The following is a 19,634-nucleotide window of genomic DNA, read 5'->3' as shown; positions in this document are numbered from 1 at the left end:
CCACTACACATGATTGATGGGAGTTTAAATTGGTGCACTTTCATGTATCATACATTCAGCAATTCCATTGTTGGGTATAAACTGATGAAAAAATGCATATGTGTAATAGGTGGCATTTATAAGAATACCTGCCTCTTGAGAAACCTGTATGCAGGTCAGGAAGCAACAGTTAGAACTGGACATGGAACAACAGACTGGGTCCAAATAGGAAATGGAGTACATCAAGGCTGTATATTGTCACCCTGCTTATTTAACTTATATGCAGACTACATCATGAGAAACATTGGGCTGGAAGAAGCACAAGCTGGAATCAAGATTGCTGGGAGAAATATCAATAACCTCAGATATGCAGATGACACCACCCTATGGCAGAAAGTAAAGAAGAACTAAAGAGCCTCTTGATGAAAGTGAAGGAGGAGAGTGATAAGTTGGCTTAAAGGTCAACATTCAGAAAACTAAGATCATGGCATCCAGTCCCATCACTTCATGGCAAATAGATGGGGAAACAGTGGAAACAGTGTCAGACTTTATTTTGGGGGGCTCCAAAATCACTGTAGATGGTGATAGCAGCCATGAAATTAAAAAACGCTTACTCCTTGGAAGGAAAGCTATGACCAACCTAGACAGCATATTAAAAAGCAGAGACATTGCTTTGTCCACAACGTCAGTCTAGTCAAGGCTATGGTTTTTCCAGTGGTCATGTATGGATGTGAGATTTGGACTATAAAGAAAGCTGAGTGCCAAAGAATTGATGCTTTTGAACTGTGGTGTTGGAGAAGACTCTTGAGAGTCCCTTGGACTGCAAGGAGACCCAACCAGTCCATCCTAATACTCAGTTCAGTCGCTCAGTCGTGTCCGACTATTTGCTACCCCATGAATCACAGCACATCAGACCTCCCTGTCCATCACCAATACTCCTGGAGTCCACCCAAACCCATGTCCATCGAGTCAGTGATGCCATCCAACCATCTCCTCCTCTGTCATCCCCTTCTCCTTCTGCCCTCAATCTTTCCCAGCATCAGGGTCTTTTCAAATGAGTCAGCTCTCCACATCAGGTGGCCAAAGTATTGGAGTTGAAGCTTCAACATCAGTCCTATCAATGAAGACCCAGGACTGATCTCCTTTAAGATGGACTGGTTGGATCTCCTTGCAGTTCAAGGGACTCTCAAGAGTCTTCTCCAACACCACGGTCCAAAAGCATCAATTCTTCAGCACTCAGCTTTCTTTATAGTCCAACTCTCACATCCATACATGACCACTGGAAAAACCATAGCCTTGACTAGATGGACCTTTGTGGACAAAGTAATGTCTCTGCTTTTTAATATGCTATCTAGGCTGGTCATAACTTGCCTTCCAAGGAGTAAGTGTCTTTTAATTTCATGGCTGTAATCACCATCTGCAGTGATTTTGGAGCCTGGAAAAATAAAGTAAGACACAGTTTCCACTGTTTCCCATCTATTTGAGATGAAGTGATGGGACCAGATGCCATGATTTTAGTTTTCTGAATGTTGAGCTTTAAGCTAACTTTTTCCACTCTCCTCTTTCACTTTCATCAAGAGGCTCTTTAGTTCTTCTTCACTTTCTGCCATAAGGGTGGTGTCATCTGCATATCTGATTTTATTGATATTTCTCCCAGCAGTCTTGATTCCAGCTTTTGCTTCCTCCAGCCCGGTGTTTCTCATGATGTACTCTGCATGTATATTAAATAAGCAAGGTGACAATATATAGCCTTGACCTGCTTCTTTTCCTATTTGGAACTAATAATAACAAAAATTTTGGAAACAATATACATCCACAGAAAAGAGAAGCAATGCCGTAGTAAGTAAAATGGCATATTCTCACAATGCGGTACCTAACGATATAAAAAAAGAATCAGTCACATACAATATCATGGGTAAACTTAGTAATATAATATTGTGCAAAAAGGAAAGTCATAGAAGAACTATATCCCATAATATCTTCTATATATAATTTTCAAATGAGAAAATATAAATTTATTGTATAGGCATATATACTTATATGAGAGCTTCCCTGATGGCTCAGAATCTGCCTGTGATGCAGGAGACCCAGGTTCGATACCTGAGTTGGGAAGATCCCCTGGATAAGAGAATGACTACCCACTCCAGTACTCTTGCCTGGAGAATTCCATGGACACAGGAGCCTGGTGGGCTACAGCTCATGGAATCTCAAAGGGTTGAATGACTGAGCGACTCAGGCTGCTACTACTATAAATTATATGAAGAACAAAAAGGAAGTCCTTACAACTGAGAGTAGTTGTTACCTCTGAGCAAGGAGATAAAAGGATGGGCTAGCAAAAGAGATGGGATAATCATTTTTGTGTGTGTGTTTTGATTTGTTAATTGGACAGTCTACTGTGTATTTTATTTTTTAATGTCCAGTCAAAACCTTTTTTTGCATCAGAGGCCCTGGTTTACCAGGTATTAAAAAAAAAAAAACACAAAACTTCTGGGCATAGGTAGGTAACGAGGGAGAAAAAAAGAGACATTCAATCAAATTTATACCACATGAGCTAACAAATAATTCTAAGAGATAGCCAACAAAATTGACAAACTAATAACCAGAAGATGAAGAAGATAAAGTAGTATAAGAACCTGGAAAATACTTTAAAGCAACTTATTAGAAAAAAGTAGGCAGAACTAAAATGAAAACAGTTGGGTATAAAATAAAACCAATGAGAAATTTGTTGTTTTAAATGCAAAACAGAAGCTAATTAAAAATAAGGACATTTGTAATTAATTTCATCAGTTAATGGTAGAGTATGAAAATACTCAAGTTGTTCAGGATCTGTTTAGAAATGTTGAATGACTTTAGATTTATTAGAAAAAAGCATAGCATATATATTAAACATTTAATGACAGAAGATTCTAATAATAAACTCCTTTCATCTAATAATTTATTTTGTTTAGAACATTTATGTTTATTTTATTTATGTTTGTATATATCATTATTTTTATAAATGAATATTTTATAGAAAAATACATTTTATCATTTATACATTTATCATAAATACATTTATACATTTATATAAATAAAATTTATTGTTATTTACATATAACATAGAAACAATTATGTTATTTTCATTTTATTCCAATTATTCATTTATGCTAGTAACTTTTCATTTACACTAGTCATTTATCTGTGATATAGTTTCATGTTTTACATGAAATGTGAATATAATTTTTTAAGAGAATTTTCCACTTTGAAAACCAGTGATTACTGCATTGGTCATAATAGTCCCTTTTCCCACTGAATTGATGATGGTTCTACCATATATCAGTTTCCAAATATGCATAAGTTCTATAGCCTCTCTAATCTTTTACTATTTGATTATTCCTGAGCAAATAAAAAGCTATCTTTATTGCTATATCTTTGTAAAAACTACTTGTATACTATAGGGCAAATCATTCTACCTTTTCTTTTTCATATTTTTTCTTTTGTTTCTTTTTGTTGTGCTTGACCTATGTCCTCATATTTGTATCTTTCTCCATTAAGGTCTGGCATGTCTGCTCTTGGATATTCTATACCCACTTTGGAATTTAGGCACTGTGAATGAGATGTTTAGTATATTTTCTTATTGATTTTGTATATTGATCTTTCATATACCATCCTTGCTGGAATTCTTTAATACCTTAAACAGTGTGTAAATCATTTTGTGTTTTCTAATGTAGATAGCTATACTGTTTGGATATAACAGTTGTGTTCCTTTATTTCCAATTCATATACTTCCTTATTGGCTAGAATCTCTAGTATAACAACAGAAGTAGTTATAGTAGTATTTTGGTCTTTTTCTTCCCATGTGTGCCGAGTTGCTCTAGTCTCAGTTCTGAATATTCATTGGAAGGACTGATGCTGAAGCTGAAGCTCCAATACTCTGGCCACCTAATGGGAAGAACTGATTCATTGGAAAAGACCCTGATGCTCTGAAAGATTGAATGCAGGAGGAGAAGGGGACAACAGAGGATGAGATGGTTGGATTGCATCACCGAATTGATGGACATGAGTTTGAGCAAACTCTGGGTGTTGGTGATGGGCAGGGAAGCCTGGCGTGCTGCAGTCCATGGGGTCGCAAAGAATCCAACACAACTGAGCAACTGAACCGACTGACTGATAGTAGCATTTTGGTCTTTTTTCTCCACTTACGCCAAGTTGCTTCAATTGTGTCCAACTCTGCAACCCTATGAACTGTAGCCTGCCAGACTCCTCTGTCCCTGGGGTTCTCCAGGCAAGAAAACTGGAGTGGGCTGCCATGCCCTCCTCCAGGGGATCTTCCCAACCCAAGGATTGAACCAGCATCTCTTATGTCTCCTGCATTCGCAAGCAGGTTCTTTACCACTATCACCTGGGAAATCCCCTGTTTCCCCATATATTTAATTTTTTTCTTTTTTTAAAAACTTTTCATTTTATATTGGAGTGCTGCTGATTAACAATATTGTGGTAGTTTCAGGTGGACAGCAAACGGACTCAACCATATATGTACATGTATCCATTCTCACCTTAACTCCCCTCCCATCCAGTCTGCCACATAACATTGAGCAGAGTTTCTTGTAGTAGCCTTGTAAACTAGTGAATAAGCCTTTACTAGTCTTGTTACTGACTTGCAAAATTTGATCCCTGTGCAAGTTGTTTGCCTTCTAGTAATTTCCATACATTGTTGTTCAGCCATTCAGTCATGTCTGACTCTTTGTGACCCCATGGACTGCAGCATGCCAGTCTTCCCTATACTTCACTGTCTCCTGGAGCTTGCTCAAACTCATGTCCATTGAGTCGGTGATACCAACCAACCATCTGTCCTCTTTGTCTCCTTCTCCTCCTCCCTCCATTCTTTCCTAGCATCAGGGTCTTTGCTGGGACCCCTCAAGAATGACTCAGATCTTCTCATCAGGTGGCCAAAATATTGGCGCTTCAGCATCCATCCTTCCAATGAATATCCAGGCTTAATTTCCTTTAGGATTAACTGACTTGATCTCTTTGCAGTCCAAAGGACTCTCAAGAGTCTTCTCCAACACCACAATTCAAAACCATCAATTCTTTGGCACTCATCCTTCATTATGGTCCAACTCTCACATCCGTACATGACTACTGGAAACCCCTTTGTCAGCAAAGCAGTATCTTTGCTTTTTAATATGCTGTCTAGGTTTGTCATAGCTTTTCTTCCAAGGAGCAAGCATCTTTTAATTTGCATATATACCACATAGTATATTATGAAAATTCCCTTATATTTCTCATTTGCTAAGAGTACCATTATGCATGTTTGTTGATTTTTAGCAAATATTTCCACATTATTGACACCATATTTTCTTCTCTTATCTATTAATATACAGTTTCCTTTGTACATTGCCTTAACTATTGTGGGATTTGTAATATTGTTCATAAATATTCACTATTCCCTTTCCATGTAAAAGGTTTAAAATCTGTGCCAATTTTCATGTGAATTGCTATTGCTATGCCAACTATGGGATGACTATATATCCCTTTCTGTAACTTTGCTCCTGTCTGGGTTAACATTTTGGTTACAATTTGAATAGAAGCACAGTTTGTAGCAAAGCTGCAGCTGGGTGCAAAGCCATCATTGACCTGCAGCCTACATGGAACAAGAGTTATAAAGGAAATTGTCATTTTAGGTCATTGAGATCTGAGGATAGTTTATGCAGCAGAACCTACTAAAATAGCCTTAGCATATAATATCTATTCCATAATTTTTTTGCTATCATCATTTTATAAAGATTTTGCAGGTTAAATTTTGATTTTCTTTTCTCATAATATTTCCAGAATTGGAGTGTATTTGCTTCCCCATTGAACTGCAAATTTCACTGTATTATTTTATAATGTGTTGGGCTGTATTTTTTCCATGAATTGTAGTTTATTTTATTTACTATGAGGTCAATTTTCAAACAATATGCATGTGCATTTGAAAAGATATTTCTTCTGTTTTTAGAGAACATGTTAGTTATGTGTGTGTGTATTCACACATATATGATATATATATATACACATATATATCAAAGTGACCATATTTATATCATTTCAGATCTTTATATTTTGGTTATTCTAATTTATCTCTGAAGTATTGAAAGCAAAGAATAAAAGTGTAAAACAATCTATAAATATCTATTGCTCACATTCATAAATGACTGACTCTAATTTTTTTTTTTTGCTATGGTTTTTATATCATGACTATCTTGCTTTTCATTTACAGCATTTACAGGCTCTGTTCTTGTTTATTCTTTGTTGTTGTTGTTTGTTTTGCTTTTTTGGCCATGTGGCATGTGGGATCTTAGTTCCCTGACCAGGGATGGAACCTATACCCACTACAGTGGACATGCAGAGTTTTAATCGCTGGACCACAAGAGAAGTCCCTGTTTATTATTTTCTTTTAAACATTTATGATATCTTTTGTTTCATATTATTTTTGTATACTTTAACACTGCATGCCTTTCACTTTTAAAAATGCTACTTTAATTTACAAATATGAAAATACGTTCGGTCTTTATCTCTGCCATTTTCACTTGTTTGTTTCATTTTTGAAAAACATATTTTCCATCACTTATACTTTGTTGTGTCATCCGAGGAATTTTCTTTAATATATGTGTTTTCCTTTTTAGAGTTTAAAACATTTATATGCCCTCTTTTATTTGAAGCTCTTCCATATACATAAACATATATATAGTTTCTAAATTCTTCATTGTTAGCATTGTGTATGTATGCTAAGTCTCTTCAGTTGTATATGTCTTTTTGTGACCCTTTGGACTGTAGCCTGCCAGGCTCCTCTGTGGGGATTCTCCAGACAATCATACTGAAATAGGTTGCCATGCTCTTCTCTAAGGGATTTTCCTGACCCAAAGATGGAATGAGAGTCTCTTAAGTCTCCTGCATTGGCAGGCAAGTTCTTTACCACTAGGACCACCTGGGAAGCCCATATAAACACATGTATCATTTTAAAACTTCTTTATTGTTAGCTTTAGTCAGTGAATCTCTGTAGCTCAGCTGGTAAAGAATCTGCCTGCAATGCAGGAGACCCAGGTTCAATCCCTGGGTCAGGAAGATCCCCTGGAGAAGGAAATGGCAACCCACTCCAGTATTCTTGCCTGGCAAATCCCATGGATAGAGGAGCCTGGCATGCTGCAGTCCGTGGGTCACAAAGAGTCAGACACGACTGAGAACGCATGCATCTAACAATAGCAGCTTCTTAAATTTAAAAAATTGTCTTTTCTCTTGGTTAGAAGAATTCATTTTGGTGAATATATTAAGATGATTGTATTTTTTGCTCCTTTAATATTGCATATATTAAGTTATATTGATTACTGAATGTATAATGAAACCTGTTAGTCTGGCAAGAACTACTTGTTTATTGCATGTTGCACTTATTATATACTGGGAATGCACCTAGCTAGTATTTTACAGAATGCTTTTTATGTACCTATGTGGCTTTTCCCCCCTAGTTTTGGATTCATAAAGTTTCTTGGCTTATAAAGTAAGTTGGAAAATGTGATAGGCAGAATAATGGTTCCCCCCAAAATGACCATGAGCTAATCCTTGGAACCTATGAATATGCTATCTTACATGGCAAAAGGCACTTTGTTAAGAATCTTGAGATAGATATTATTCTAGATTATGTGGGTGGCCCAAATATAATCATAATTATCCTTATACAAGAGAGACCTGTAGGACAGAGTCAGAAAAAATGTTAAAGAAGAATCTTGAGGGCAGCAAGAGGTTATGCTTCACTAATGAAACAATTTAAATGACAGTGCATTTCTCAATAGAACCTATAGAGGCCAGAAGGAAGTGGCACATTTTTTAAGTACTGAAAGAACTGTCAGCCCAGAATCTTATGCCCAGAAAATATCCTCCAGTAATAAAGGGAAGACCAAGACATTCTCAGAAGCAAAACAACTAAGAAAATTTGTTACAGGTATGCCTCTACCCTACTCCCCCCAAAAAAGGGTGGGGGAGAAATGCTCTAAATAGGAAGGAAATGAAGAAAGAATTTTAGAGCTTGAGTAAGAAAGAAAAAAATATGGCATGCAAAAATATGAGAATGTACAGTAAACTTTCTCCTCTTGAATTTTTTAAATTATGTTTAATTGTTGAAGTAAACATTATAATTCTGTTTTATGTAATTCAAAAAGAATGTATATATTTGACAGTAGTAAATGGGGAAGGTAGATGGATTAATGAGAGATAATGTTTCAAAATTTCATTCAGACTGGTAAAATAACACCAGTAGACAGCGATGAAAGATAATAAAGGACTAGATAATGGAAATACACAAATTTGCTCAACTTTTTTTTGACAAAGGTGCAAAAGCAACTGAATGGAGAGATAAATTTTTTAAAAAACAAAGATGCTGTAGCAATTGGATATCCATTGGCAAAAAAAAAAAAAAAAAAATGAACTTCAACTTAAACCTCACAGTTTATATAGAAATGAACTCAAAATGGATCACAGAACTGGATGTATAGCAAAATAACTTTTAGAAAACAATATAGGCAAAATCTTTCTGGATCTGAGGGTAGATCAATAGGTATTAAAATTGACCCAAAACCACAATCTGAAAGAATAGTTGATAAATTGCACTTCATCAAAATTAAAACTTTTGTAAAAGATTTTCTTAATGATATGGAAAGATAAGCTATAGAGTGGGATAAAATATATGCAAACCACATATTTGACTAATCAGAGGATCAATAATATGGAAAGAACTCTCAAAACACAAAAGTAAAAACAAATCAGGCTAACAAATGGGTAAAAAATGATATAAATAGAAATTTCACTGCAGCTGATATATAGATATCAAATGAGTGTGTTGAAAGATATTTAATATTACTAGGTATTAGAGAAATGCAAATTAAACCCACAATGTGAGATCACAAATCAGAATGGCTAAACTTAAAAACAATGAGAACATCAAATGCTGGTAAGGATGCAAAGAAACTGAATGACTCATTCTTTGCTGTTAAATATGTAAAACAGTTCATCTACCCTGCAAAACCTTTTGGCAGTTTCTTAAAAAAAAAAAAAGCATATAACTATATGATCCTGCAATTACCATGTGGTCACTTACTTTAAGGAAATGAAAATTTACACAAAAACTTCTTCATGAGTGTTTGTAGCAGCTTTATTCATAATACCCAAAAGTTGGCAACAACCTAGGTATTTGTCAATTAAATTACAAACTTTGCTACATTCAAACCATGATGTGCCTCTAAGCAATAAAAAGGAATGAATTTTTAATATACAGTGCAATCTAGATGGATCAAAAGAATTACAGTAAGTGAAGAATCCTGTCAAAGTTATGTAGTATATTATTTCATTTATGTAACGTTAAAAAAAAATGACAAGATTATAGAAATGGAGAAGAGATTAGAGGGTGCCTTGAAACACAAAGGCAAAGATAGAAGGAAAGTAGTTATGAGAGCAACATGAAGAATACTGTGTGTGGTGGAAATATTTTGTATCTTGACTATATCAGTGTCACTATCCTGGCTGTAAATGCATTGTAGTTTTTCAAGATCTTGCCACATGGGGAAACTGAATAAAGGGTACAAGGATCTCTCTGTATTTATCTTAAAACTGCATGTGAATCTTCAATTATTTCAAATTAAAAAGTCTAATAAGGTATAACAGAGGATACTGTGAACAACAAATTTGAAAATCTAGATGAGATTTTCCAAAGAAAAAAACATATCACCCAATTCATTAAAATTTAAATATCAAATATAAGGTATCCTCTCTCTTCCAAATAAATAGAATTTTAATAGAAATAGTTTCTATAATCCTTCAGTCTATTTGTCTTCAAGGATGAATTTTTTCAAACTTTTAAGCAATAAATATTTACCAATCTTACACAAACTCCAAATATGAGAAAACAGGGAACACTTCCTGTATTTATTTTCTAGTACTGCGGTAACAAATGGCCATGAGTTTGATGATTTAGATGAAATCATTTTTCCAGAGCTCTGGAGCCCACAAATCTGAAATCAAGGTGCTGTTATCAGGGCCACCTTTCTGAGGGCTGTATGGGAGAGTCCCACTGTGGTTCATTCAGGTTCTGGCTCCAGGTGTTCCTTGATTTGGGCTTCCCTGGTGGCTCAGAGGTTAAAGCGTCTGCCCGCAATGAGGGAGACCTGGGTTCGATCCTTGAATCAGGAAGATCCCCTGGAGAAGGATCTGGCAACCCACTCCAGTATTCTTGCCTGGAGAATCCCACGGACGGAGGAGCCTGGTGGGCTACAGTCCACGGGGTCGCAAAGAGTCGGGCACAACTGATTTGCAGCAGCAGCAGCAACTCCAGTCTCTACCTAGGTCTTCCCGTGGTTTTCTCTCCTGCAATCTCCCTCTGCCTCTCTCTTGGAAGGACCATTCTCACTGAGTTTCAGTTCAGTTCAGTTCAGTCCAGTTGCTCAGTCGTGTCTGACTCTTTGCGATCCCGTGGACTGCAGCATGCCAGGCTTGCCTGTCCATCACCGACTCGCAGAGCATACTCAAACTCATGTCCATCGCGTCAGTTTTAGGACCCGCATTAAATCAAGGATAGTTTCACATCAACATCCTTAATTACACTGGAAAAGACCTCCCCCCTCACCCCGGCCCAAATAAGGTCATATTCATAGGTTCCAGGCTTTAGGACATGGAGATACCTTTGGAGGGCTATTAATCAACTTGCTATACGTCCCAACGTATTTTACGAGGCCAGAAGCACTTTAACACCAATATTTGACAAGGATATTACAAGAAACTTATAGACCAATTTCTCATAAGTATACTTAAATTTTTTCTAAAGAAAATATTAGCAAAACCAAGTATGACTTAAAAATCATATGAAATTATGCTCCTTTAAGGAATGCAATATTAGCTTATATTTTTAAAAATTAATCATAACATTTGCTATAATAAAAAGAAAGATCACATGATTATTATAACACCTATTTATCTTAAAACTTCTTAGTAATCTAGGAATAGAAAGGAAATTCCTTGGTATAATAAAAAAAATTTATCAAAAACTTTGAAAGCTTTTTCTTTGCTATCATAACTTCTATCAACAATACAATACAGTTCCTTGCTGGTGTAGTAAGGCAGGAAACAAGTGATAAAGGCATGAAAAGGAAGAAATGATTGTAATTATTTGCAGATGACATGAATGTGAATGAACAAAATTCAAAAGAATCTACACTTAGGACATAGGACTAAGTGAATTCACATGGTAATTGAATAAAATGTCAATATAATAATTAAATTTTATTTCAGTTTACTGCTAATCAAGAAAAAGAAAATTAAATTTAGGAAACAGTGTCAGTTAAAAATAGCATTAAAATCAAATACCTCACAAAACATCTAACAAAATATATACTCTATTTTTGAAGATTATATTGTTTGGTCCTGCAATTTATGACAAAGAATGTTATCCAAAATATATGAGGAACACATTTTAAATCAAATTTTTGAAAAAGCAGTCAGTCAAATAGAGAAAAGAGGCAAAAGATTTAAAGACATTTCACAAAATAGCCTATCCAAATAACTGATAAACTTAAAAGATGGTGCACAAGCTCATTAGTTGTTATAGAAATACAAGTTAAAACTGCAATGGCATAATGTCTAAAATAAAATGACTAACACCAAATAATAGTGAGGCCCTGGAGCATCAGTAAGTATCAAAAGAAACATAACTGTGGTGTGTAACTTTGTACAAACACTTCTTGGCAATAGTTACACATCCCACGATTCAGCATTTCCACTCTGAAAGGTTATATCTAACCATATGATGCAAACATATGTTTATCAAAATATATGTACAATGGACATTCATAGTAGCATTATTTGTAGTAAAAAATGGAAATTGTGGAATAGATAAATAACTTATATGTTCTTAGAATTATTACCACTTTACAACGAGAATAGTCTATAAACTTAAGTTTGAGCAAAAGAATCTTAGTGTAAAATGTTACATTCTGTAAGATCTCATTTACATAACTATCAAAAATGAATAAAGAGGTTATTAAGAGTTACCATGGTAGAGGAATGGTGACTGGGAGGACCAGGGATGCTTCTGAAGGATAGATGATTTTTATCTGAGGTCTGGTTACATCTACTCAATAATTTCTGTACATTATATGCATCATGCTTCGTTAAATGTTCACAAAATAAACACTGGTGATAATGCCAGCTTTAGGTATCTGAAATTTTTGTTTTGATTTTCACATTTGAGAAAAATATTCATTCTGATTAAAAAAAGAGCATTTCACACAAGTGGGAGAAATTATAGACTTTCCAAAAAGTTATGATGGAATAATGGCTATCTTTTCGGAAGAGCATAATTTTGTTGTTCTGAATCTTAAATCATCCATTAAAATAAACTGCAGATGCCTTAAAAAGATAAAAAAGGAAAAGTTAACCATATAAGAATGAGAAAAAATATGAACAAACATTGCAATAATTTTGAAGGGAAGAAAGAATTTCTGAGCGTAAAAGAAAAACAAGATAATTAAATACATAAATTTAACTATATCTAATGTAAATATTTTAATAGTTAATGAATTATCCTATATAAAATAAAAAATTAAATAACAATTTGTAGATCAGGTATAAGAGTAACAACCTTGATATTAAAAGAGTTCTTCCAAGTTAGTTAGAAATTAATCATACAATAATGATTAAATAGATACAAAGATATTGAGAGGAGAATTTCTCAAAGGAAATACTAAAAATGCTATAATGAACAAAGGATAAAATGTTCACTTTTTGCAATCAAATAAATGCAAATTATTTCAGATGTTGCCTGTAAACAGCTGCAAAACGTAGCAGAGAGAGAGAGTGAGGGAAAAAGGAGGAGGAGGAGAAAGAAGAAAAATGAAAAGAACCTGTCCATTATTGTCCTGGGGTAGGAGGAAAAAAAAAATCACATATGATGGTACAATGTTCTATCCATTCTTTTGCTTTAATCTTTTTCCTGTAAAAAGAAACATATTCAGAAAAGTATACAAATTTCTAACTTAGTGGAATACTATGAAACAAGTACCCTTGTAAGCACAATACCTAACCATCGAACTCTGTCAGTCATTCCAGAAACTCTTTCTTTTTGACCTCTTATAATCTCATAGACACATCCCTTAAAATTATTTCCAATCCTGACTTTCATTTTAAGCCTATCTTTATGATTCTTTGTAGTTTAATCTTCCAAAAATGCATCCTTGTAACTTGTAAGGATCTTTTCATCTATAGACTCCTTTCTCTTTGGCCCTTTCCTTTCTTCATGGTTTATGAGTCGAAAATTTCATCTGTGGTTTCCTAAGTCTAGATATTGGTGAAGGCATCCTCAGTTGGTGAGACTAAAGGAAGGATAAAACTCTGGATATGTCTTTTGGTTATTTCAGCAACTCAGTGCCAAGTCAATGCCTCAATGCCTCAGTCTAGTAATCCTTTAGGAGGATTTCACATGGTGATGTTCAACTTTTATAACTGTTTTTTTATTTATTAGTTAGACCTTTTAAAATGAAATAACACTTGCCTTGTTTACTACTATTTGATTATCTAATAGTATAATTATAAAGAAAAGGTGAGAGAAATGTTTGATACTTTCTTTTATAATATTTTCACCTTTGAGATAATGGATTTATTTCTGATCATTTTCCTAGGGAGACTTACAAGCTTTTGTTTTATATTTTCATGAATTTACTGATTTAAACACATTTGGTGGGTTTTGATAAATCAAAATTATTATCTCTTTGGAAGCTCAAATTGTCCCATTTGTGATCAAAGCCTCTTCTAACTAGCTCTTGACATGACCATAGCAGTTGAGAGTTTCCTTGTTCTCTGTTACATGAAAATGTACATTTTCTGACTCAGACATGGAATCAGATATTTCTTTAAGATGCCCTGGTTTTTCTTTTTGTTTTTTAATGGTACTTGGTATTTCAAGATCATAATCCAGTCACTAAGGCTACTCATTACTTTTGGGTTGTTGATTATTATTTCTAGTCCTTATCTGTTGACAGAACCAAGAAATTATATATGCTAAAAACACAGACATGTACACACAGAGGACTCATAAATTCATATTGATATTGAAATTTAGGATTAGAGAATTTTTAACGTAACTTGTATCTGTATCCTGAGAATTCTGGTTCTGAAGGATACAATGGATGAAAGATAGATTATTCTATAATTACACATTTACTTTATGCCCACTTACACACACATATCTGTCTCAGAATAACATTGTAATTTACCAACAACATACAAAAAAGAGTTAGCATTTGTTTGCATAAACTCTCCCAATTCTCCCTGTTTTCATACTTGTATAATATCTACATTGCCTGAGCATGTAGCCATGACAACCTGTACTCTTTTTAATCCCAATTTATTCTTAGTTCTATAACTATGTTTAATGATTATCAGTAGATCTTATAAATGTTTTTAAAGTTACTTTGCCTAAGCTCATTATCTAATAGAGACCTCAGGAAGTGCTCATGGAAACAATATTACCAAACTTTTATATGTTAATTAATAATAGTTGTCTTGTATGTGGTTTTTAAACTTGAAAAGTCACATTTGCTGGATATAAAACATTTGTCTCAGATTTTCTCTCCTTTAGTATATAAATATTTCTCTTTTCTTCATGTTGTCCATATGCTGCTTTGAAATGTAAGATGATAATAAAATTTTCTTTCTCTTATAAATATCTTGGTTTTTTGTCTGCTAGCTGAGAAATGGTATTTTTTTCCTTTTTCTATAAAGCCTAGATATTTTATTAGAATACAACTGGTGGTATTCATCCCAGGTTGGTATTTTCAACATAGTTTCAAATCTTTTTAATTTCCAGAAAGCTTTTGTGAATTGCAAGTTTTAGTATTTGGTTTATTCCTTTGATTTGGTTTTAATCTTCAGGCACCCCTATTATTCATAGAATGGATACAGTATATGATTTTTAACATTCTCTCAAATTTTTAAATTTTTTGCTTATTAAAAACTTCATTTTCCACCTTCTTTTTCTCTTAAGATATTGTCTATTGTGTTTATTTAGTCCATTTTTTCCCTAATTCAGTCTCCATTCAAGAATTTTCATTTATACATAATTATTTTCGGACTTTCATCATCTCACTTGAGGTTTTTATATTATTATGATGTATGTTGTTCTGTCATGTCTTACAGGCTTTCTTAAACCTTTCAGCTTACTTTTAAGGTGTGAATTTTGATGGTTTCTGCGACAAGACTTTGGTGTGTTTTCATTTAACATAGAAATGCTATTATCATTCTTGTTGTCCTATTTCTTTTGTTAACTAAGTGTGGAATTTGACCTCAGGACTTTCCTATTGTTCATCTTCTATAAGATGAATTAGCCTGAACTTGTGGAAGGAGGTGTAATTCAGAGTAGCTTTTCCCATTTCTCAGAGCTCCCGCTTCTGTTCTTTTCAGTAATATTCAGAAGATTTTACTGAGCCTCTTGGGTGGGGTGGACCCCAACTAGGTCCTTCCTGTGGAGTCCTATCCTAAGGCCACAGAAGCAGAGCTCAGACCCAAGGTCTTCTCCGAAGTCGACTGAGCCCCCTTGTTGTATAGTCACTTAGTCAAGTCTGACTGCAGCCCCATGGACTCTAGCCTGCCAAGCTCCTCTGTCCATGGGATTTCCCAGGCAAGGGTACCGGAGTGGGTTGCCATTTCCTTCTCTGGGGGATCTTCTCAACCCAGGGATCAAATCTACATCCTCCGACATTGGCAGGAATTGGCAGGCAGACTCCTTACTGTTGAGCTACTAGGAAAGCATCCCCCCCACCCCCATCACCAGCAAGCTTCCTGACCCCAAATTAGGCAAAATGCCCATCCTGGTACCCTGGTACTCCTCCTAAAGCGCCCTAACCGACCACCTAATGCCACCCTTCCAGCCGGAATTTTCTTTGTCTTGAGGCTATAAACATTGGCTACTAACTCACGGAAAACGTTGGCTTTCCCTGGCCCACTAAATGTGCAGCATCTTCATTATCTCTGCTCTTTGTTCTGTTTTAACGAATTCACTCCCTTCTGAAATGCTCTGTGTCAGGAAATCCTTTACTCCCGTTTGGATTGCCACCAAATTTCCTTTGACCTGTGTGGCTCATGCCAGTCAAGGAGACCATGCTCCGCAAAGCAGTACTGTACTTAGTAGCTCAGTCCTATCCCACTCTTTGTGATCCCATGGACTGTAGCCCACCAGGCTCCTCTGTCCATGGGGATTCTCCAGGCAAGAATACTGGAGTGGGTTGCCATGCCCTCCTCCAGGGGATCTTCCCAACCCAGAGATTGAACCCAGGTTTCCCATATTGCAGACAGATTCTTTACCGTCTGAACCACCAAGGAATCCCTCCTCAAAGCGGAGCAAAACCTCTATTCCTTCATTGAGGAATTGGACTTTCCTAGTTCCTCGTTCTTTAAAGACCATTTTCTGCCTGAAGGAGGAAAGTGGGAAACTTTTAAGGAGTAAGTGGTGGGTACCTGTCAAAACTCGGGGAAAGGGATAGCAAAAGTGAATTTACTCAGTCCTGTCTGACTCTTTCAGACCCCATGGACCGTAGCCCGACCAGGCTCCTCTGTCCATGGAGATTTCCCAGGCAAGAATACTGGAGTGGGTTGCCATTTTCTTTGCCAGGGTATCTTCCTGACTCAGGGATTGAACCCGGGTCTACTTCCATTGCAGGTAGACGCTTTACCGTTTGTGCCACCAGGGACGTTCCGCCAGGTGAAAGGGATAGCAATGTCCATAAATAGCTGGAGCATGCGCAGTTCTTCCGCCTCCCTTGCAGGCAGCACTAAGTGCCTAGCAAAGTTCGCGGCCCCGCTTTCGGCGGAGATCTAGCTCTGTAGTGACGCAAGAGCAGCTTTTGGACACTTCGTGTCTCATCTGCACAAGTGCTGCCTTCGTGGTCTGCCTGGAACAGGTTCAGGGCAGTTGACAGTCGCCCTCTCATGCCTGGCTTCCATAGGTTCTGCGATTTTGTTTTGTTTTTTCCCTGGGGCATCTGCCTTAGTTTTTGTTAAGCCAGCATTTTGTGGGCACGGACTGAGATAGTGATGCAGGAAAAGGAAGTAGGTTGACGTCAGTACAGGTATGTCCTCAGTCCTGGGAACAGACTTCAGAATTATGGTGGGTTGCTTTCCGGAACTTCCAGACTCTTGCTTTCCCCATTTTCACCTGGACCTTCTCTTTCCTTTTCAGTGTTATTTCTGGCTGCCGGATTTAAATGCCAAACTAAGAAGCATTTTCTGAGCGTGGATTCCTACAGTCCCCTCCAAGGCAGGTGACCTGGGAAATGGGTTTCGGGGAACAGTCTGGGAACAGACCACCCAGCCTCTCCCATCTCCACTCTGTTTGGCTCAGCATGAATTAGAGAATGGATAACATCTCAGTTTCAGATGCTCTTCTCCAGCTGGTCAGCCACAAGATCCAGGAAGAATTCATGGGCTATTTTGAGTCTGTTATCCTCGCATCTGTGAGCTACCTCACGTCTCCCTTTTGCTATCTCCACCTGGACCCTGATGCTATGTAGGTCTTGTGGTGATTGGTAGTTTGTCTTCATCTGTTTTTAATTTGAGGGTTGTGGTTATTTTGTGTAACCTAGCTTTATTGTAAATGCTATTCCCATGTCTTTGGTTTTTGTACTGTTTGCCTTGATATGTGGATTTGGGGATATTCAAGACCTGTGCCACCCCTTCATCTTCCCAGAATATTTATAGATAAGGTTTTAAATTAATAATTAATTAATATTTTTACTAATGAAAGTAACTCGATAATGCTTCCCAAGTTGGCCACAGGCAGAAAAGCCTCAGATACCTATTAATAACCAAGGAATTTCACTTCTCAGAATTCATTAAAAGAACATAATTATCTAAGACTATGGTGATATCTGGGAGAGTTTTCACTGGAGTGGATTTATAAGTGCAAAAACAAGCACAATATACATTTACAATAACAGTTAAATGGTTAAAAAGAATAAAATGCTATCTACTCATTAAGAATCTGATATAGAAATATGTTCAGAAATTAAGGTGAAAAAATGAAAAAAAGGTTCTGCAATAAAATACTTATACATCTTTATGTAGATATATCTCTTTAAGTCTATTGGAAGATAAATGAATATTAATATTACAGTCATTGGTTAGTATGGTGAACTTTAATACCTTATTTACTGTATTAGTTTATACATTTTAAAATGTGAATTGAGGCCCCCAGTCATTCAATACTCTGACCTGCATTTGTTTGTTAAATAGTAACCTGCAAGGAATGGTTGCCAAGATGCATTAACATTGAAGTTGTAAATAAATTTCAGAAAGACTTCTGGCATATATTACAAAAAGGATTTTCCTTCTCTACTGACCTCTGCAACTTGGTTTATTCACAATTACTAAAGAGTTACAGGTTTGCAGTTTCTGGTTTTGATTTGGGGTGTGGAATTTGCCATTACTCAGCAAAGTCTGTGACTTTCCATTAGATATTTGGAGGTGGAAATGCTAAAGGAAATAAGAGCCTCTAATCCATAGGTAAGCTGAAAAGAAATAAGAAAACAAAGCCTCTAATTTTTTTCTGTCATGTTTCATTGGTTTTTAATGAACTGTTTAAGTTTATTGAGTAGCAAAGACAAGCCAGATGTTTAATGGTCCAATAAAGTAATTAATCAGTACTTCTGGTTTAACAGTCTTTTGCCTATCAGCCTCCATAGCACAGTTTCAAATACATTGGATAGTTTAATTGCACTAACCATGCCCAGTTAACTCTTTATCAACAACTAATGACAATGAAGTATTTTTATTTACTGCTTTGCTTTTACTTCATGTAATTATATATGATTATAGTAAGCTGCAATTTAAAACTTTTATCAGTTTCACCCTTTCTATAACAATTATTAATATTTGGTTAATCATTATATGTTGTTCATTCTGCCACAGATTCTTTGTTTTTTTATCTATCATTGTAGCTCAGATATATGCTGTTTATCATTTGGAATATTAAACTTGTTTTCTCTTGTTTTAATATATTTTCATGAAAATATTTTTAATAATCCAGATCTTATATCACTCTAGATTCAAAATGTTTGATGGATCATCATGCATCATAATATGGGTTGCACACTAAAAATGCCTTTGTGGGCAAGGCAGGTCAGTAGGTAACATGAAAAAAAGGAGTATGTCTAGAAAATACAATAGGTCTTAGAGTGCTCTCTAGACAGTTAATTTAAAAACATTCCTTCTGAACCAACAGAATGCATCTGTGAGTCAGAAAGCTACAAGTTTGTGCCCTCTTTGAAAACTGAAGTCCAAGTCCAGATGTAGGCATACAAAGCACCTCATAACCTGAACAATACTCATCTTCCTACTTGTCACTATTCTCAAATAGTGACAGTCACAGTTTCCAGATAGGCACCGACCCACATTCCTCCTGCCCCCAGTATACATGCATTGGGAGCACACCTGGTCATTTTTCAGTATACAAATCATTTTTTTTTTCTTTTGTGATAAATTCCCTGGTGTCTTAGCATCCTCTCCAGCTGATTAATTATACTTTGAGCTGTCTCTTATTCTTCCCTGTTCATAACTCAATTTGAACATATTATCGTTGCATTGTGATTATTTATTGATGTGAGCTTCTT

The 19,634-nt window shown here is 35.8% G+C and overlaps 1 long non-coding RNA gene across 1 annotated transcript; it reads left to right on the top strand.

Annotated features, from left to right (window-relative positions):
* The first annotated feature begins 7,788 nt into the window (after nt 1–7,788).
* LOC139035932 (uncharacterized) lies at nt 7,789–18,668 on the top strand. Its single transcript, XR_011488586.1, has 2 exons — nt 7,789–7,933; nt 17,207–18,668. It is a non-coding gene; the product is annotated as an uncharacterized lncRNA (long non-coding RNA).
* Nucleotides 18,669–19,634: the final 966 nt, after the last annotated feature.

This window comes from Odocoileus virginianus, chromosome 7, assembly GCF_023699985.2.
Source record: "Odocoileus virginianus isolate 20LAN1187 ecotype Illinois chromosome 7, Ovbor_1.2, whole genome shotgun sequence".
Taxonomy (NCBI): domain Eukaryota; kingdom Metazoa; phylum Chordata; class Mammalia; order Artiodactyla; family Cervidae; genus Odocoileus; species Odocoileus virginianus.
Note: the sequence above shows the minus strand (reverse complement) of the source record. Positions and strands in the feature narration are given on the sequence as shown.